This window comes from Vigna unguiculata, chromosome 4 (genome assembly GCF_037176805.1).
Source record: "Vigna unguiculata cultivar grain cowpea cultivar isolate G323 ecotype 2 chromosome 4, ASM3717680v1, whole genome shotgun sequence".
NCBI lineage: Eukaryota > Viridiplantae > Streptophyta > Magnoliopsida > Fabales > Fabaceae > Vigna > Vigna unguiculata.
The window spans coordinates 46,514,964-46,531,553 of NC_140795.1; the positions used below are offsets into that span (position 1 = coordinate 46,514,964).

The 16,590-nt window shown below is 27.6% G+C and overlaps 2 pseudogenes; one reads left to right on the forward strand and one right to left on the reverse strand.

Annotated features, from left to right (window-relative positions):
- Nucleotides 1–4,513: 4,513 nt before the first annotated feature.
- On the reverse strand, nt 4,514–15,031 carry LOC114180904 (putative 3-hydroxyisobutyryl-CoA hydrolase 3; annotated as a pseudogene).
- A 231-nt stretch (nt 15,032–15,262) lies between these two features.
- LOC114180905 (secoisolariciresinol dehydrogenase pseudogene) lies at nt 15,263–16,188 on the forward strand (annotated as a pseudogene).
- Nucleotides 16,189–16,590: the final 402 nt, after the last annotated feature.

The window sequence follows — 16,590 nt, forward strand, 5'->3', positions numbered from 1 at the left end:
ACTATATAAATAGATCTCCTTCTGTGTACAAAGATAAGAAGAAGAATACTGAATAATAAAACAAACAGCTTTTGTGCTTACCTTCGAAGCTCTCTTCTCTCCCTGATCTCTCCTCCTTCTTCTTCTTCTCGCGCTTCCTTTCTTCGCTCATGCTCGTTCTCTGAAGCCTTGTCGCCATGACAACTCTCTTTGCATCGAGGGTTCGCGGGTCTGAAACCCTTAATGATAGGTTTGGGCCGCAATATGGTATCAGAGCAGGTTCATAGCCTGCTCTGTTTCCGTTTGCTCACTCTGCATCCTAATTCAGTCAATCTGCAAGACACAAGACCAAATCTTGCAACATGGAAGACAAAATCAACAATCAAGAATTCAAGGAAGAAAAACCAATGCAGCAGATGGAAAGATTGGATCTTAACCAATCTTTGATTCCCACAAGTCCATACTATATTCATCCTGGGGAAAATCCAGGACAGGTCCTCACTACACCTTCTCTAAATGAAACCAATTATAATTCCTGGAGCAAGAATATGAGAAGAGCCCTATTGTCCAAAAATAAATTGAAGTTCGTGGATGGCAGCATCAAGACTCCAGCAAGAGATGATCCTCTATATGAAACTTGGGAGAGAGCCAATGTTATGGTTCTCTCCTGGATTATTAGAACACTCTCACCTCAGATTGCTGAGAGTGTCATTTACATAGAATCTGCAAGGGATTTGTGGAAGGACCTGAAAGAAAGGTTCACTAAGGGTGACTACTTCAGAATTTCTGACCTTCTACAGGAAATACATTCTGCCAAGCAGGGGGAAAGAAACATCACCTAATTCTTTACAGATATAAAAACCGTCTGGGAGGAATTGGAATTCCTACGCCATGTCCCTAATTGCGTTTGCGGTAAATCGTGTGATTGCAACCTTTCCAAGATTTTCATAAAGCAGAGAGAAGTTGAGTATGTGATCTGCTTTCTGAAGGGTCTGAATGACAGCTATAACACAGTGAAGACTCAAATCCTGCTCTTAGATCCTCTTCCCAATATAAACAGAGTCTACTCTCTTATTATGCAGCAAGAAAGACAGAATAATGGTGCTGCCAGCCTAGGAACTGAGGGAAAAGTTCTCTTTAACGCCTCTGAAAGACATGGAAAGTCTCAAGATCAAGGCAATTGGAGAGGTCAAGGAAGAGGCATCATGCCCCGGTCTCAAGGAACGGGAAGAGGAAGAAATCCTAACTATGGCAAACAATGCTCTTATTTCCATAAGATGAACCATATTGTTGAAGAATGTTATTCTAAGCATGGGTACCCACTTGGTACAAACAAAGAAATGATGGCAGCAATAACACTCAAGAAAAGGGCAGTCAGGAAAAGAGGGAACAACAAGTTTGTAATCTCAATATGAAGGAAGACTCTGTTGACAAACAACCAGTGAAAGATGAATCTACCAAAGGATTCACAGCAGAACAAATGCAGAAACTTCTAAGACTCCTTGATGACACTGAAGGGGCTGGACACAACATCAACCAAATACAGAGACGTGATAATGACTCAAACAGGAATTCACAAGGTAACAATCTTTGGATTCTTGATACTGGTGCAACGGATCATGTCACACACAATAAAAATTGCTTCACTACCTTTTTCAGAATAAAACCTGTGAAAATAAAATTGCCCAATAATAATGATGTCATTGCTTATTATGCTGGAACAGTCCAATTCTGTGATAATCTGATTCTTTTTAATGTTCTGTATGTTCCAGAATTTCATTTCAATTTAATTTCAGTTCAAACCTTAATCAAGGATTTGAACTGTAAACTAATTTTTTCTTCTAAGTGCTGCCAGATACAGGACACTATTACATCACAGATGATTGGGCAAGCTAATCTCAGTCAGGGCCTCTACTATCTTGACATTGTTCCTGTCACCAAGTTTACTAATTTCTTTCCTAATATTGTCCTAAACTGCTCTAAAATTGATATAGATACTTGACACTATAGACTTGGACATCCTGCCCGTAGGATTACTGAGCAAATCTGTAAAACTTTTCCTTACATTCAATCTAAAGGTTCTGATGCTTGTGATACCTTCCATCTTTCAAAACAACATAAATTGCCCTTCCATAAAAGTGATATTGTTTCTGATGCTTGTTTTGATCTTATTCATCTTGATATATGGGGTCCTATTTCCATTCCTTCTGTTCATGGTCATAGATATTTCTTAACCGTGGTTGATGATCACTCTAGGCACACATGGATATTTCTTATGAACTCTAAATCTAAAACTAAAAAACTTATCCAGAATTTTATAATCCATGTAAGAATCAGTTTGATAAGACTATTAAATCTTTTAGAACTGATAATGGTCCAGAATTTAATTGTGTTGATATATACAATGCCTATGGGATAAATTATCAGAGGAGTTGTGTTGAAACTCCCCAACAAAATTCTGTTGTGGAGCGAAAACACCAGCGCATCCTCAATATTACTCATTGTCTTTTGTTTCAATCTAATTTGCCTAAAGCCTATTGGTGCTATGCTGTAAATCATGCGGTTCATATCATAAATAGATTGCCCACTACTGTTCTAAATAATGCTTGTACATATCAGATTTTGTATGAAAAGCCTCCCACTTACCTGGATCTTAAAGTTTTTGGAACTCTATGTTTTGCTAGTACTCTTGAATGTAATAGAACCAAGCTTGACCCTAGAGCTAGAAAATGCATGTTTTTAGGTTTTAAAAATGGTAAGGCTATGTTCTTCTTGACACCTCCAGCAGAGAAGTTTTTATATCCAGAAATGTGATATTCTATGAGAATGTTTTTCCTTACAAAATTGTTAATCAGCGCATCCAGTCCACTGAGAGTGAAGAACATGACCTGAGTTTCCTATTTGATGACATTGACAACTGTCCCAAAGATGTCAGAATTGATAATCAGATTTCTCCCAGAACTGACACTGGTGATTCAGAAACAGAATCAGAATCCATTCCAGACACAACTAGTGACGATTCCACTAGCCACTCTGACATTGACCTCCCACACAACAATGATCAAGGATATGAGAATGTGATTCTGAGAAGGTCAGAAAGGCAGAGGAAAACACCTACCTATTTGAAGGATTATAAAAAAATACATAATACTTGTCTTTTTCAATTATACAAGGATTTGAAACGTTAATGCAAAAGTCCATAAAAAAAGTAATTAATATACACAAATGCAAGTTTTTTTTTATGCAGACTTGCAGGCCAGCCCGCATGGACTGTAGACTTATGCGGACCGGACCACTGCAGACCTGTAGGCCCCGCATTTTTTTTTTCGCAAGTTTGTGGACCAAGTCCTAATTGCCACCCCTAGACATATATGTATTCCAATAAAAACATGATTTTTTTAATCCTTCTAAATTGCATCGATTACACAACCTTTTTAAATTTACACAAAATAAATTATCAATGAAAAAAAACACAACCAAATATCACATATAAAAAAAACATAGATCCATCATTATAAAACATTGTATATTAATAAAACATTGTATCTATTTTATTAATTATTTTATTTATTTAATTTAATATAATGATAAAAATATATTTATAGGTATTTAATTGTTATAAGTTACATATTAATTTTAAAGTATATAATAAAATTAATTAATTAAATCTAATAAAAATATTAATATATAATTGATGTCGTCGGAATCGATTAGCTTGCGTTATTTTCAACCTTCTTTGTTTTTACTTGCATATGAAATGAGAAAGTTTAAAAGAAAAAAAATATTTAAGGTAATATATCCATAGAACATAATATATACTATCTTTTACCTTTGGTTTATCACCTTTATCGAACATCTTTACTACTCTTGAACCCTATGCTCACGGTTTTAGTAAACAAGGGAGGGATTGTTAGTCATATATAAACTAATCTATTAATTCTAATGCATTATTAATTCTTTTTTATAAATAATAATAATAATAATAATAATAATAATAATAATAATAATAATAATGAAAAGCCAAATGAAAAAATGCATTCAAATAATCATACAAGCTTTAATATATATATATATATATATATATATATATATATATATATATATATATATATATATATATATATATATATATATATATATATATCTTTTTTTTAGGAGGAGGAGGAACTTTATTGCTAAAATATTTACCTCATATAAATCATTGCCAAAACTTCTTCTTGCCAAGTGGCAGGCAATGCTATAATCTCTATAAAGGCATTGATCAATGTTTTCTACGCTTCCTTTCCTGATCTGAAATGCATCAAATCATTGTTTAAATTAGTGTATATATATATATATATATATAATATTTGTTGATTATTAAATTTTGACAACTTTCTCTTACAGAAAAATGATTTTTTGACTACTAAATTTTGACAATTTTCTCTTATAACCTTAATTGTCATCTTCTAAGTAATTTTATATTTATTCTTTTTCTTATTTTCAATATTTCAAAATTTAGTTGTAAAAGAAACTATGTATAATTTTTCCTGATTCACCTCCTAAAAGGACTGTCTTCTTTCACATCTGGTTTGTCAGTGAACTTTTGTAACAATGCAGTGATTGTTGAAACATTTGGAGAATTAACAACTTGTAAAGCATTTTCCAATGACTTTAGCTTCTATTACACAAAAACAACAACGAATTTTGGATTATGTTTCTTAAAAATTACATCATAAATCACAGTGTAACATTATGTTTTGTTTATGGAAGTATTTTGATAGATGAATATAAGTTATACTGTTGAAGGCATAAAGTGTGTGGCTAAACCACATGCTGCTATTTCTGCTCCACCCAAACGTGCTCCACTCAACCCTAGATATTCCCCTGCATATATTACAAATAAATATCAAAACAATAAAGAAAAAAAAAAACACAAGTATTGTTACACATCCAAAGAGCTTACCAAATTAGCCAAGAAGTCTAGAAAGGAAATAACCGGCTCCTACATCTGGAAAATATCCTATGTTAGGAATTCAAGTGTGAGTCTAAGTTTCACATTGATCAGAAATGAGAAAGTAGAACACTATATAAGAATAAAGACTCATAAACCTATTGCCTTAAGGTTTTGGGTTGAAAGTGGTGTCAATGTCTTATGTGATTTGGCTCAGATCTCATTTGTGTTTGTATCTCCCCAGTGATACCCCTCCTTGTAAACCTAACATCTTATAGATGCCTCTGGCAAATAGATTTATCTGATAAAACTTCTGGTTTAGTTAGAAACTATTTGGATGATTGAAATAAATTTAGGTTTGGTGTTCTAATCTAATTCTGGGGGAGAACAGCATATGCATACAGTTTTTTCAGTGACAGCCCTGAACCTCATGTGCATGGATATTCCTGCCCCTCCTCCCATCTACTCCATTGATCAGAGAGACCTGAATCCACCAACTTTGAAACAAAACCACTCAAATGGTAACTAAAATATTATGAGATGTGGAAGAATGGATATATGGTTTGAGACTTAACCAACTCACCATAGGCTTTTTATAGGTTGCTATCAAATGATTCAGAGTAAGTTGTTTCTTGTAAAAGCTAGCAGCATAGGTCCTGTGTCCTGGTTTAATTCAGGAGATTGACATATATATGTATTTAAACATTACAAAGGGATTTAGTTTGTCTATAAGAACATAGTTTCAAAAGTAAACATCACTCATTAAATAACATTATAGTTCAACATGAAGGGTTAAGTCGTGGTATTGAGTTTATATTTAATGATATGAGTTATGGTTATTGAGAGATTATGGTTATGTATATATGACATTGGTTTCTGTTAGTGTCTAGTATATATTATGTTAGGTTACCTGATACAAATGCTCACTTATGATCCTTTTTGTGAATCATAATGCTTCTATAGACTGTGACCAAGTGTTTTAGTTGGGTTGTGGCCGGTGATGTTATGATTCTAAGCTAATGCATCAAATCATACAAGGTTTTTTTTTTTGTATAAAGGTTAGAGCACCCCTCAAGTGCTCTGTTGATTTAATTTTATTCTTTGTTGATAAAAAAAAATATGACATTGGTTTATACATATAAGACATTTGACACCAATTTTAACCGAAAATCTTAAGACAATAATATTATTGACCTTTATTCTTATATAGTGTTCGACTTTTTCTATTTTATTCAATGTAGAACTTTGACTTAGACTTGAATTATTCCCGATACATAGATTCGATCTCTCTTCCTGCTAACAATTTTGACAAAATAAAATTGATTTGATAAATTTAGAAAGAAAGGTGTGAGATGCTATGGTTCAACTCTCTCACTAAAAAAAACTAACAACAAACATTTGTCACTAAAAAAAATTGCTGAGTAACTGAATATTTCTCATAAATTTCTTGGATGTTCTAGACAAGTTTGACTTGCAATTGAACATGTAATTGCTGATTCTATGTCACCACTAGCACAAAAAGCTTTTGGTCAAACGTAGATTCAAAAGACATAAATTTACGTATTGTAAAATACCAAATGTAAAGTTACGTCTGATGCAAAGTTGATTAACGTAAAAGTACATGTGGTATCAAGGAGTCAAATGTAAATTTTGGTTTGTATTTTCCATATTTTAGCACCAAAATTTACGTCAGTTAATGTATAGCCAGACGAATTTACGTCAGTTAATCATTCATAGTCAAATATAAATTTAACAGTTTTTTTTATATCTTGTTCTTTGTTGGTTTTAACGTAACACCAACACTTGAAAACCAAAAAACAAATCAAGAACACCATAGTGTTAGAAATATTTTAATATAATTTAAAAAATAAATAATTAAAATAAAAATTCTACTGTTGCTCATGTTTTTATAGACCTTTAATTTATGGATTAATGGTATTTATGGCTAACGGCTATATTTTTATTACTATTTACTTCTTTGTCTCCCTTTACTACCTATAAATACCACCTAGGTGCATGGGGAAAGAGACAATAACAGAAACAATAGACACTAGAGTTCTCTAAAAAGTGTTCTTCATTTCTATATAATCTTTAAGACAGTGGTGTTCATAAGGTTTGGAGATCCTTTACTGCACTCGATCGATTATAATTGTTGATCTCTTATTAATATTTATTGATTTATATATATATATATATATATATATATATATATATATGTCTTAGTGTTTTTATTGCCTTAATAATTATTATTATTATTAGTATTATTTGAGTAATCATTTTCTAACATATAGTTCATTTACGTAGTTCATACAAAATATAACACAGTCAAAAGTGCATAATACAAAGGATAACAAAATGAAAAGAAAAAACTACACAAAATCTAATCTTCAAGTAAATGTTTGAAGAGATAAGTTGATCACTCTCTTCTTATTTTTGACATGTCATCTTTTGACAATGAGGACGCATATTGTAGTCCTAAAATAGTAATACAATGTTAGCATGTGTAAAGTTTCACAAAAATATACAATTCATGAACAAGTTATAAGTTTTTACATACTTTTGTCCAATCACCAACGATTCATGTCTTAATTATAGTTTTAATCCAATGCATCTCATAATATCTACATCCAAAAGAACTATTCAACCTATTACACTAAAATAAAGGGAAAATTTAAGTTCACATATAACTTCTATACAAAATAATTAAATTATAGGAGTGATTCCTAACCTTTCAAAGTTATAAATTGAACATTTTTTTTATCTCCTATGTAGTAATTGGTTTGATGGTGCCACAACTCTAGTTAAATTGAAAAGATGTTAGTCATAATTGTTATATACTAATTGGATGTTATGTAACATTACCTTTGTAGAAAGTCCTTCGTGTGGAGTTGGGTTTCTTATGAATGAAACAAAACCAAACAATTAGGTAATAATGAGTAATCATAATTATTAATTTTCAATAAGACCTACAATGAAGGAACAATTGTTAGTTCAATAATTACCATAACTTAAAAAGAAAAACTCAGTAAATAAGACTAACCCTTCAATGTAAGGACCCAAATAAATACACCTCCCTGAGATGATAATCTAATCTGTCATATATTTTGTGCTAAAAAATCTATACACCAATGAATTAAAATGTTAACTCCCACAATCAATCAAGGAATAAAATTATTTTGACCTTAGTATTATTTACTTTTAATTAAGAGAATTCTCTACCTCTTTTATTTTCGATTTGAGCACTATTAACTTTTTACTTTTTTCTGGATCATTATGTAAATGGAATTAGAGTGTTAACCATATGTTGTATTCTTATGAGTTTTCACATGTTAACATGCTACTTTTTATTGAATATTTAATAAACCATCCGAATAAAATGCACTTTTGGCAACATTGTCATGTCCCTATTGTTAAAAGGGTAGGAAGGTACGGTAGTTTGTTCGTTTTTCTATTGATCAATCTGAACATATAGAAATAATATTATTTTTTATATATGAGGAGGAAATTGAATAGTGAAAGAAGGAAAGAGTGAAGATAAGGAGGCCAAGAGATATAAAAAAATGAATGGTAATGGTTTGTTGCAAAACCATGACAATGACTATGTAAGGTAGATATTTAAAAAAAAAAATCGTTTTACAATATTCAGAACAAATATATATATATATATATATATATATATATATATATATATATATATATATATATATTCTTTTACTCTTCTGTAAAGTTAAATTATTTCATCAATGATTACAGAAAACAAGTAGAAGATGACAGAAAGTGCTGATATTAAGCTTTCAATCGTCTTGGAAAGTAGGGTAAAAAATAGAACCCTAACGTACTGTGTGTTTCCTTTCATATAAACAAAGGGGACTGATTCGCAAGAAAACAAAAGACGAGATAAAGAAAAGGTACGAAAATTGAGATAATTCTTTTTAAAATTTTTTACCTTATGAGTAGAAAAAAAACGGAGGAATAATAGTAAAGAGGATTCCTCTTTTGTGTCCACATTTCATAATACCGATTATATTCTTTATAATATAATTATTTATTATTTTTTAAAATTAATGGTTATTTTTACCTATTTTCTATAAAATTGTCTATCTTATTTTGTTTATTCATCAACAATTAACTTTTCTATTCATTTCACTTTATTTTTAACATTTCACTTCATTTTTAAAAAATATAAATTTATTTTATATATTAACTTAAAAACAGAGAGGATTCCCTCTTTTGTATCCAAATTTCATAATACCAATTATAGCCTTTATAATATAATTATTTATTATTTTTTAAAATTAATGGTTATTTTTACCTATTTTCTATAAAATTGTTTATCTTATTTTTTTTATTCATCAACAATTAACTTTTCTATTCATTTCACTTTATTTTTAACATTTCACTTCATTTTTAATAAATATAAATTTATTTTATATATTAACTTAATAACAAAGAGGATTCCCTCTTTTGTATCCACATTTCATAATATCGATTATACCCTTTATAATATAATTATTTATTATTTTTTAAAATTAATGGTTATTTTTACCTATTTTCTATAAAATTGTTTATCTTATTTTTTTTATTCATCAACAATTAACTTTTCTATTCATTTCACTTTATTTTTAACATTTCACTTCATTTTTAATAAATATAAATTTATTTTATATATTAACTTAATAACAAAGAGGATTCCCTCTTTTGTATCCACATTTCATAATACCAATTATACCCTTTATAATATAATTATTTATTATTTTTTAAAATTAATGGTTATTTTTACCTATTTTCTATAAAATTGTTTATCTTATTTTTTTTATTCATCAACAATTAACTTTTCTATTCATTTCACTTTATTTTTAACATTTCACTTCATTTTTAATAAATATAAATTTATTTTATATATTAACTTAATAACGAAGAGGATTCCCTCTTTTGTATCCACATTTCATAATACCAATTATACCCTTTATAATATAATTATTTATTATTTTTTAAAATTAATGGTTATTTTTACCTATTTTTTATAAAATTGTTTATCTTATTTTTTTATTCATCAACAATTAACTTTTCTATTCATTTCACTTTATTTTTAACATTTCACTATATTTTTAATAAATATAAATTTATTTTATATATTAACTTAATAACAAAGAGGATTCCCTCTTTTGTATCCAAATTTCATAATACCAATTATACCCTTTATAATATAATTATTTATTATTTTTTAAAATTAATGGTTATTTTTACCTATTTTCTATAAAATTGTTTATCTTATTTTTTTTATTCATCAACAATTAACTTTTCTATTCATTTCACTTTATTTTTAACATTTCACTTCATTTTTAATAAATATAAATTTATTTTATATATTAACTTAATAACAAAGAGGATTCCCTCTTTTGTGTCCACATTTCATAATACCAACTATACCCTTTATAATATAATTATTTATTATTTTTTAAAATTAAAGGTTATTTTTACATATTTTCTATAAAATTGTTTATCTTATTTTTTTTATTCGTCAACAATTAACTTTTCTATTCATTTCACTTTATTTTTAACATTTCACTTCATTTTTAAAAAATATAAATTTATTTTATATATTAACTTAAAAACAGAGAGGATTCCCTCTTTTGTATCCACATTTCATAATACTAATTATACCCTTTATAATATAATTATTTATTATTTTTTAAAATTAATTGTTATTTTTACCTATTTTCTATAAAATTGTTTATCTTATTTTTTTTATTCATCAACAATTAACTTTTCTATTCATTTCACTTTATTTTTAACATTTCACTTCATTTTTAATAAATATAAATTTATTTTATATATTAACTTAATAACAAAGAGGATTCCCTCTTTTGTATCCACATTTTATAATACCAATTATACCCTTTATAATATAATTATTTATTATTTTTTAAAATTAATGGTTATTTTTACCTATTTTCTATAAAATTGTTTATCTTATTTTGTTATTCATCAACAATTAACTTTTCTATTCATTTCACTTTATTTTTAACATTTCACTTCATTTTTAATAAATATAAATTTATTTTATATATTAACTTAATAACAAAGAGGATTCCCTCTTTTGTGTCCACATTTCATAATATCGATTATACCCTTTAGAATATAATTATTTATTATTTTTTAAAATTAATGGTTATTTTTACCTATTTTCTATAAAATTGTTTATCTTATTTTTTTTATTCGTCAACAATTAACTTTTCTATTCATTTCACTTTATTTTTAACATTTCACTTCATTTTTAATAAATATAAATTTATTTTATATATTAACTTAATAACAGAGAGGATTCCCTCTTTTGTATCTACATTTCATAATACCAATTATACCCTTTATAATATAATTATTTATTATTTTTTCAAATTAATTGTTATTTTTACCTATTTTCTATAAAATTGTTTATCTTATTTTTTTTATTCATCAACAATTAACTTTTCTATTCATTTCACTTTATTTTTAACATTTCACTTCATTTTTAATAAATATAAATTTATTTTATATATTAACTTAATAACAAAGAGGATTCCCTCTTTTGTATCCATATTTCATAATACCAATTATACCCTTTATAATATAATTATTTATTATTTTTTAAAATTAATGGTTATTTTTACCTATTTTCTATAAAATTGTTTATCTTATTTTTTTTATTCATCAACAATTAACTTTTCTATTCATTTCACTTTATTTTTAACATTTCACTTCATTTTTAATAAATATAAATTTATTTTATATATTAACTTAATAACAAAGAGGATTCCCTCTTTTGTATCCACATTTCATAATACCAATTATACCCTTTATAATATAATTATTTATTATTTTTTAAAATTAATGGTTATTTTTACCTATTTTCTATAAAATTGTCTATCTTATTTTGTTTATTCATCAACAATTAACTTTTCTATTCATTTCACTTTATTTTTAACATTTCACTTCATTTTTAATAAACATAAATTTGTTTTATATATTAACTTAATAACAAAGAGGATTCCCTCTTTTGTATCCACATTTCATAATACCAATTATACCCTTTATAATATAATTATTTATTATTTTTTAAAATTAATGGTTATTTTTACCTATTTTCTATAAAATTGTTTATCTTATTTTTTTTATTCGTCAACAATTAACTTTTCTATTCATTTCACTTTATTTTTAACATTTCACTTTATTTTTAATAAATATAAATTTATTTTATATATTAACTTAATAACAAAGAGGATTCTCTCTTTTGTGTCCACATTTCATAATCCCAATTATTCCCTTTATAATATAATTATTTATTATTTTTTAAAATTATTGGTTATTTTTACTTATTTTCTATAAAATTGTTTATCTTATTTTTTTTATTCATCAACAATTAACTTTTCTATTCATTTCACTTTATTTTTAACATTTCACTTCATTTTTAATAAATATAAATTTGTTTTATATATTAACTTAATAACATTACACTATTATCATCTACTAAGATACTATTATTCATATTTAAAAAGTATAGTAAAAATAAACATAATAATATTTCGTTATATTTAATCAATTAATATTATTATATATTTTAAAATTAATATGTAACATATAATAATTAAACATTTATAAATATATTTTATTGTTATAGTATAATGAATAATTAAAATAATTAACAATATAATCATAATATTTTGTTAATGTATATTTTATATTAAAATAATTAATTAATTAAAATTAAAATATATTTAAAAAATATATTTTTAAACATATATTAAAATATTTTTAAAACTAATTCTATAATTTTTTAAAATATATATTAAAAATAAAATCTGTTACAAACTTTTTTTCTCACTTTTTACACATTTCCTTTAATCCCAACCATCTCATTTTTCACTCTTTTGTTTTCATCTCCTTTGCTACAGGAACTTTAAACATGGTAAAAACATGAAAATAAAATAATAAAAAGTCTCATTAAAAATAATAAATTTTGTTAATTTTATTTTCTTGCTTAAAATTATAAAACAATTCATTTTAGAAGAATTTTAGGTAAAATAATTTATTAGCGAATTAATTTTCTATAAAAAAGACATTCAGAAAATGGATAATCGCGAAAATGGATAATCGCTCTGCATAACTTGTGTCCTTTTCTATATCCCTCTTATTTTTGTCAGCATAAATTAGTTTTTTTTCAACTCAAAAGTTGATCGAGAAAAATTTATCAATCATAAATGAATTAAGTAAACTAAGCTTAAATTTTATATTTCTAAAAAGTAAGTTTTAGTGTTTAAATTTGGGTTGATAACATTGATAATTGCCTTTCTCCAGCAGATATAGGAGAATAAACACTTAAAAAGTCAAATATTATTGTATTGTAATTCTCAACTAGAAATACAATGAATTGGCTAGGGAAATGTGAATTTAGTTTCCAAGAGAAGAAATAATGGTTTGTGATAGAAACAATGAGTTGAAAAATTCACTTCAAGCTATAAAAATTGTTGAATAATAACTCTCTACAACAATTATGTTCAATGAGAGACACGAGAGATTGGCTTGGAGAGTGTGAATGGGGTTTCCAATTGAGAAAAGAAAGGTTTGAGTGGAAGAAACAACTAATTTTCATGGAAAAAATATTAAACGAAGGAGCTACAAACACATGAACATAAAAGGAGACAAATATGTTTACTCAGTCAAATTTGCGTACTCAACGCTTCATCAATTTCAACAGAGTACAGAGAAAACGTTTTTCAACATTTTCTTTAGTATCAAGATCTATGAATATATTGTTTTTTGCTTTGAAGTTGATTCATAACATGTTTTCAACTAAAGATAATATATGAAGAAAAGAAACACGACACTAGATCCTGCAGAGTCAAGATGTTCTTTATGTGAATGAGAATGTTGATCATATATATCATGTATTCTTATGAGTTTTATCACGTGTTAACATGCTACTTTTGATTGAATATTCAAGAAGCTATAGAATTAAAATGCAATTTTTGCAACATTGTGATACCCTATGGTTTGTTTTTCTATTATTTGGTCAATCTGAGCATATAGAAATAATGTTATTTTTTATACCATACCAGGCAAAAGAACTAGCATATATAGTTATTTTCAGGTCTTGATCATGTCACTTAATCCTGAGAAGGGAAAATAATTGAGTTCAAGTGAGAACAAATTAGAGATGAAATCTCTTAAATAAGGGGTCTGGGCACAGAAGCAAGAAAAAAAAAAAAACAAAGGAAAACTGGTTTGATCTGAGTAGTGCAAGCCTTTACAAAGACGATGCAGAAATTGAAAAAACAGTGAAAGGAGGAAAGAATGAAGTAGGGTGAGAAAGATCACAAGAAATTGTCCTCGGGTTAGTTACAACTTTTTTTTATCAAAATATACTTTTATATATTTTGTATACAAATATTAGTATTTAGTAATTTGTTGACAGAAAAAGTTGAAGTCAGAACTTCTAACTTTTAAACTTATATAATTTTAAACTTATAGTATATAAGTGGGGATGCAAACCTAATTTACAAATCAGTTTTATGAGATTGAATTAGGCTTTACTACAAAAACACTCATATTTCCTGCAAATTTGTTTTGAAATTTTTTTTGTAAGAAATACTTATAAATTTTATTATGAAAAAAAAAATTTGCAGGAAATTGCTGCCAAATTTTTTGTAAAATATTTTGTATAAAACACTTTTTGCAACAAATTTTGTAAGAAATATTTGCAAATTTTATAATTTTGTAGGAAATAATTATCCACAAAAAAATTATCTGTCAATTAAAATTCTAAGAAAAAATAGCAGTAAAAAGCCTTTTCTTGCGAAAATTTTTAATAAATTTGCAAGAAAATTTCCATGTAATATGAGAATTTGTAATAATGTTTAAAATCCACTTCTAACAAACTGAAAAAAAGAAAAAATATTTAAATTGTGATTGAACTCGACCTCCACATGATATGATACTACATCAGTTTACACGAAATTTCTTAATTCTACATTGGTGGCTCTTATCGCTACGTGAGACTCATGCTTCTGAACTGTTTAACATTCAACTATATATTTCTCCTATCTTTATACCATATACACGGTCATCTTCTAAATATGGCATGCGCACAGCTACCAATTCCTGCAATGAGGTATGAACAAAAACCTAATATGCAATGCCTGTGTATTGGTTGCTTATATTAGTTGCACTTTAATCATAAAACACACTACTATTTGATTTTAATTTATAATCCCATCCACAATGAAGACAAAAATTAGATGAACTCATTTCAGATCCTTGATTAAAAAAAAAAAAAAGTCACTATTAAAAGTCCAGAGTAAAAGTTGATGCTAAATTTTGAACTATCCTTTTTGTTACATTATACAATTATTTTGCAGACTAGTAGGAAAAGTGGCTTTGATCACTGGTGGGGCAAGGGGCATTGGTGAGTGCATGGCAAGGTTGTTTTCCAAACATGGGGCAAAGGTTGTAATTGCAGACATTCAAGATGACCTAGGTCAAGCAGTTCAAGCTGACATAGGAACTGAATCTGCATCTTACATACACTGTGATGTGTCAAAAGAAAAGGATGTTGAAAATGCCGTTAACATGGCTGTGTCCAAGTACGGAAAGGTAGACATAATGGTGAACAACGCTGCAACAATAGATGATGCCAAAGACATCATTCTGGACAATGATGTGGCTGAATTCGAACGTGTTGTTAGAGTCAATCTGATAGGTCCGTTCTTGGGAACAAAGCATGCAGCAAGAGTGATGATCCCAGCGAAAAAGGGAAGCATAATAAGCATAGGAAGTGTGAGTTCAAGTGTTGGAGGGATTGCAACTCACGCATACACAAGTTGTAAACATGCCATTGTAGGACTCGCGAAGAATGCTGCTGCTGAACTTGGAAAATTTAGCATCAGAGTGAACTGTTTGTCACCCTACTTCATTGGTAACGAATCTGGAAAAGGGTTCTTCAAACTTGATGATGATGGTAGCTCAAAAGTTTACTCAAATCTTGGAGGAGTTGCTTTGACTGAAGAAGATGTAGCACATGCTGCACTCTATTTGGCAAGTGATGAATCTAAGTACATCAGTGGTCATAATCTTGCAGTGGATGGTGGTTTTACAACTATTAATCCAATTTTCGGTCTCTTTTCACGATCGTCTCTGTAATTTTCCTTCCTTTTTCTATGATTATGCAACCGTGTTTTCTATGTATTAAACTGTTAAATTTAGTCTATTTCTGAATTTGTAAAACTCATAAAGTCACTTTTGTTGAATAAAATGTCAAAAAGCGCATGGGGTGTTTGTAGTGTAATAACTTTTCGTCACCTATGCAGCGGAGGGTGGCAACGTGTACCGGTCTTGTCCATTTAGGATTTGGCCCATACTATGCGGGCCGGTATGTACTGTCCCACATTTTAATTGTGGACTTAAAAAATTGACCTGCTTGATATAAGGGTAGACTTGTGGGTATAAGGGTAGACTTGTGGTCAATCCGTTTTATTTTTTTAATTTATTTTTTAAATTTTTATAATAAAACTTTTAATGTTTAAGAAAAAAAAAATTTTAAGAGGTTCATAAAATTAAGTAAACATTTGGGGGAGTTGAATGATAAACTGATAATTCAACATTTTTATCATATTTATATTCGTACTATGACATATGCAATGTAT